At 39.6% G+C, this 5,471-nt stretch overlaps 1 pseudogene; it reads left to right on the top strand.

Moving 5' to 3' along the window:
• The first annotated feature begins 5,101 nt into the window (after window positions 1-5,101).
• On the top strand, window positions 5,102-5,220 carry LOC122139094 (annotated as a pseudogene).
• The last annotated feature ends 251 nt before the right edge of the window (window positions 5,221-5,471 follow it).

Below are 5,471 nucleotides of genomic sequence, written 5' to 3'. Positions count from 1 at the left end.
TATGAAATGCACAACAACACACATAAAGTCACTCACACACACACAAACTCTACACAAACGAGACGCGCGGAACTCTCCGCGCACATACCATAGACTGGCACATACTCATATGAGGCACGCGCACGCACAAACTCTTCACGCGCATACTTATATGAGATGCGAGCACACACACATAATACCTTAAAGATGTGGAAAAGTCGATCAAAAGTGTGGGTACATTTCTCCAGGCTCGATGCCAACAACGCGTGATGCAGTATTTGTGGTAAAATAATTGCTGCAAAGACCGGTACCAAGACAAATATGATGAAGACCTAGACAGTGCACGGAGTAAACATAAGAGCAGAAAGTTGCCCGCCTTCGACTGGTAAATGAAGAGATACCTTGTTGATCACTCTGGCAGTGTTTATACTGCAATAAATAATAACCTACTGAATGTACATTGTGGTTGAAAAATGTGTTGGTTAGTCAGAATTTTTTTTCAGTAAGAATGCATTAAAGTTATCAAAGGTGACATTAAAACATGTGTTACGTTACAAAATATTTCGTTTTTAAATAAATGCTGTTCTTTTTAATTTTTTATTCATCAAAGAATCATGAAAAAAAAATGTATCAGTTTCCAAAATATTAAGCAGCGAACTGTTTTCATATTTCTGAAGGGTCATGTGACACTTAAGTAATGATTTTGACAATTCAGCTTTGACATCACAGGAATAAATTACATTTTGAAATATATTCAAATAAGATTTTTAAATTGTAATACTATTTCACAATATTACAAGTTTTACTGTATTTTTTTATTAAAATAAATTCAGCTTTGGTGAGCATGAGCTCTTTATAAAACATTTTTTGTTCCTTTGTGCTTTTTTTGTTCGTTTGTGCACTGGCTAAGGAGCATGAGTCAAACTGAAAAAATAAAACCAAAGTTTTTCTGAGGTAATGTGTTCTGTAAAATTGGTATCGAAAAAAGTATTGTTAGGAACCGGTATCGAAACTGAGGTACCGAAATTGGCACTGGATCGAAAGATTTTGAACAATACCCAGCCCTATCTGCATATATGACAGTTGGTGCAGGAGCCCTAGCTCGTTCAAAGCGGGCCATCAGACCTTTGGCCATACGTCTGTAGCACCCCTCAGACTCAGCTGCCACCACCACTGTGGTCAAGAACTGGCCCCACTCGTTCAGCACACTGGTGACATACTGCATGGTGCCCTGGCCATCACCATATATCTTCTTAAGGACCTGGAAAACACAAAGCAGAACATTCATTTGATAGTTTCTATCAATAACCTGTCTGTCCAATATAATTTATATGAATTACAGGGCATGTACATTCTGTATCCATCACATTTGAACACTGAACAGTGAGGCCAAAGTCCCTTATTCAAAACAATAAGCTGGCTCAAGTCACTTTAAAGTGACTAAATAAATATTAAGTCTGCTTAACTTCATGAATTGATACAATACACATACCTTTTTTGTACCATCAATGCAGAGGATGTCTCCAGTCACACTGAGGATTGAGGCTCTGTACACAGGCATCTTCTCCATCTCCATGATCATGTGTGCACGCCTCAGCACATGGGCACAAGAAAGGGGAGTCCGGGGCAGAGGAGTGTAAGTACCAGCAGCTTTGACAAAGGACAGGATGCTCTTCTGAGATGATGCAGATCCAGCTGTGTGGGCTTCATACAGGAGAGTCTGGTACAGGTCATGGCGCTCCACATACCACTCATCATGTCCCTGCTGCAGCAGTCTCTGGACTTTGTTCATGGACACACTGTTGACCCTGTCATTCAGAAGAGTGACCACACCTTTGTCAATGGCACGCTTCCCACATAGTATGGCAGGGAACATGCTTCTGATGGACGGGGCCAAGTTCATCAGAATCTTGGGACTGTGTACCAGCCAAATGTACTGCTGAACATGATGACTTTCCTCATCTTCACTGTCTGTGTCACTATGTGTCTTACTCACTGCCCGCCTCATCTTTTCACAATGTGAACACTTCAGCTTCTCCGTCAACAGGGTGTAATTGTACTTCATCCCACATACTTGTCTGGCATAACTACCAAAGCCTTTCTTCTCAAGGTATTCACCTGGTGGTGCAGGGCAGTTGGTGCTAGGGCAGCGGATCTTGGCTTGCATCACACCAACTGGGCGCCAGAAGAAGACAGGGGTTGTGAAAAAGGCCATCATGTTGGGCAGTCCTCCCTTGACAGAAGTAGGAATTGGGGGTGGGTGGAACTCCATCTTCTCCTTTAAAAGCCTTCTCTCCACAATCTCTCCTTTGGCATTCTTGTACTTGAAAGGCCTCTAAAACAGACCATACATCTCATCACATTTCAGCCACTTGATGTTAGGAGGAGCTATACCATTGGCTTGTGTAGATGGAGGTGGATGCTCCCAGTATTTCTGCCAGCCCTCCAGCAAGATGTTACCGGTTTCTGAGGCAGAGGTGTCTACAGGGGAAGAAGGTCTTCCCTGAGATGTGCTGAGGCTCAGGGAAGAGTCCTGACTCACAGCCGGTGTGAGCTCTCCCCAGGTGGTAAGCTGTGTGGTAAGACCGCTACCTCAGACTCTTCAAGGACAGTCTCTGTAGAAAAAATCTGACAAAATGTATTGAGCCCATTGCTTAAGATGTGAATATAATGACAAACGTAAGCATAATCAAAATAAACAAAGTTTGTTTCTATTTTCCATGTTATCAGATCTTATTTTAGAGAACACAAATGATATTTGATACAAACATTTTAGTATAGAGCTGCTACAAAAAAATATAGGCAATAGTTTAAAAATATATTGTAATATAATAAAAAATCCAACATATCACATCTACAAATTAAATAGATTTTTTATGTGTTATCTAAATGCCAACAAAGCATTTAGACATTAAATCTGTTACACTGAAAAAGGGCAGCTAGCTTGATAATATCCCTCACCCTGCTGAAAATTAAAGTGAAATACTAAACCTACTGTCATCATTATCAGTGCCATAAAATGTGTGATATTTCGGCAGTGTATTTAGTCAGATGTTTGAAATACATCAGTAAGAAAATGTTATATGAATTTTAAAATAGAGTTATGGCATGTTAAATGTTAATTACCAGCAGCTGCCAACAATTCAGCATCACTGGCATAGTCAAGATCCTGCTAGAACTTAGAAAGGGTAGATTCAGCCTTCTTTCCTTTGTCTTTCCTTGACTCCTGTTCAAGCAGAAAATAAAGAAATATTAGAAAAACACATACAAAGTTGTACTGTACCATATAAACACAAGTACTTACACTGTTACCACTTCCTATGTCTAAAGCACTAGCTTTTGTGCAGAGTAAACATTGATGATTTTACTACTGAAGGTGCATTACATGTCAGCCTACATGATTTACACATGCACTTAATTTTTTTTTTTATAAACAAAACAGTAAATATAATTTAATCTCAGTTAAAGGGTCAAAGTTACCTCCAAGCGTTTGTCAAGATGAAAGGTGACAGGTGGGAACTCTCTGGCATACTGCAGAAATTGTTCCTTTTCCCACTTTAGGAGATCGTTCTTCTCACCCTTCTGGCAATATTCAGACAGCAGCCATATGACCCAGCCCACATCATTTTCAAGCAGCCAACTGAAATACTGTCCTGCATATTTGCCGAATGTGACAACTAGCTGGCCTTTCCACATTTCCCGTCCAGCTTTCTTTGCAGCAGCCTCCGCCTTTTCAGAATCCAGACAGCTGGGGTCTACTGCTTTGCTGGGGGCCATTGCCACACTCTTAGCTGCATCTCTCTGCCTGTACAGATGGATGCATGGGTACAGGTACTGTTTTTGGTGGCTGCTCACCTGCTGTTTCAGTGAGAAGCTTTTCCCACACACTTCACACACATGTTCCTTTGGACCATGAAGCTGCATGTGCCGAGTCAGGTTGGACCTTAACAGAGAAACTACTGCCACATACACTGCACTTGTGTCCCACCAAATCCATGCGTTTTATCTGTTGTAATAAAACAAAAACAGATTCAGATTAGTTTTTTCTTTTCAAACTGTAGAGGGGACTAAACACTGGAAGACTAGAAGATGCAAAACATGTACACAAGTAACAGTACTGCTATTGCTATTACTTAAAGTAGAAGTAAAAAGGTATTTTGTAAAGTAATAATAATTAATTAAAGTATAATTAAAAAGTTATGAGTTATCTTTATGGATGTTATCTGATTTACCTTTTAATGTGATATTTCATATGATTAGCTGAAAGTTCAAAAGGTAATGGTTTTATAATTTTAGACTATATTTTTGCTTACCTTGTGTTTTCAGTGTTTTAACATGTTATTGAATGTTAATGGCTTATCAGTTACAATGAGACAAAATAGTTTAGATTAGTTGAGATAGCCAGACAAAACAGGCCTAAACTATTTAAATGTACAGTATGTGGTCAGTCAATTCCAACAGGACAAACTGGCAAGTGACAGTAGTGTTACTAGCCATAAGTAAAATCTACCTGTATCTGGATAAGAGGTTAGTCCTAATGTCCAGCCCTGATTGTGCTTGGGTATTTCCAAAGTATTTAGTTTTTAGTAAAACATTACAAAGACTATCAAGAATTGCTGCAGTTTATGATTCATGTTAGTAACGTTAGTTAGATGGGCGATTATATTTTCCCTTAAAGGTTTTAAAACTTTAACAGTTAATAACTTTGTAATTACTGCACGTAAATCCATGCAGAAAAAGAACTGTTAGAAAGCATTTATATGAATATACTGGAGAATATACTGGACTTACCTATTTTTTGCTGTCACTGATCTCAGTCCACTGATGATATTGTTTACGCTCGTCACTCACATGATGCACTTGACCCGTTCGGTTAATCAAAGCAAAGCGGCCATCTGATTGGTGGGTTGAGGAAGCAGCCTGCTCAACAGAGCTCAGTGATTGGTAGATTGAGCGGCTCAACTTACTCAACGGAGCTCAATGATTGGTCAGTATAGGGACTTAGAGGAGAGCGCGTCTGGGAATATGAGTTTTTGTAGGTTTTGGTGTTTTTTTCACTTTTGTTATAGTATGCTGTATATTTGTGTTTTTGATGTTTTGGGTATTCTTTGCAGCAGCCCTTGCTTCCAGCTGTACCACCCTGAGCGCGCCTGATCTTGTCTGATCTCGGAAGCTAAGCAGGGTCGGGCCTGGTTAGTACTTGGATGGGAGACTGCCTGGGAATACCAGGTGCTGTAAGCTTTAGGGTTTTCTTCACAACTGATCTAATATACTGTACATAAGGGTTGCTGATCTTTAAATAGCCCACTCTTTGCAGGAGCCCTAAAGGTAGGATTTTTGAGGTTAAAAGACTGTATAACAGGGACTATGTTTTTTTTTTAAGCACCTGCCTGCTTACATTGAAGATATAGGTATAGGTCATGTAGGTAGATAGGACATTTTAAATAAACTGGAACAGTGGGGAGTAATTCCCTTATCCCTGATCAAAAGGA

The sequence above is a fragment of the Cyprinus carpio genome, chromosome A3 (genome assembly GCF_018340385.1).
Source record: "Cyprinus carpio isolate SPL01 chromosome A3, ASM1834038v1, whole genome shotgun sequence".
In the NCBI taxonomy this organism is placed as follows: domain Eukaryota; kingdom Metazoa; phylum Chordata; class Actinopteri; order Cypriniformes; family Cyprinidae; genus Cyprinus; species Cyprinus carpio.
The sequence above is the reverse complement of the archived record's forward strand: the minus strand, read 5'-3'. Positions and strand labels throughout refer to the sequence as shown.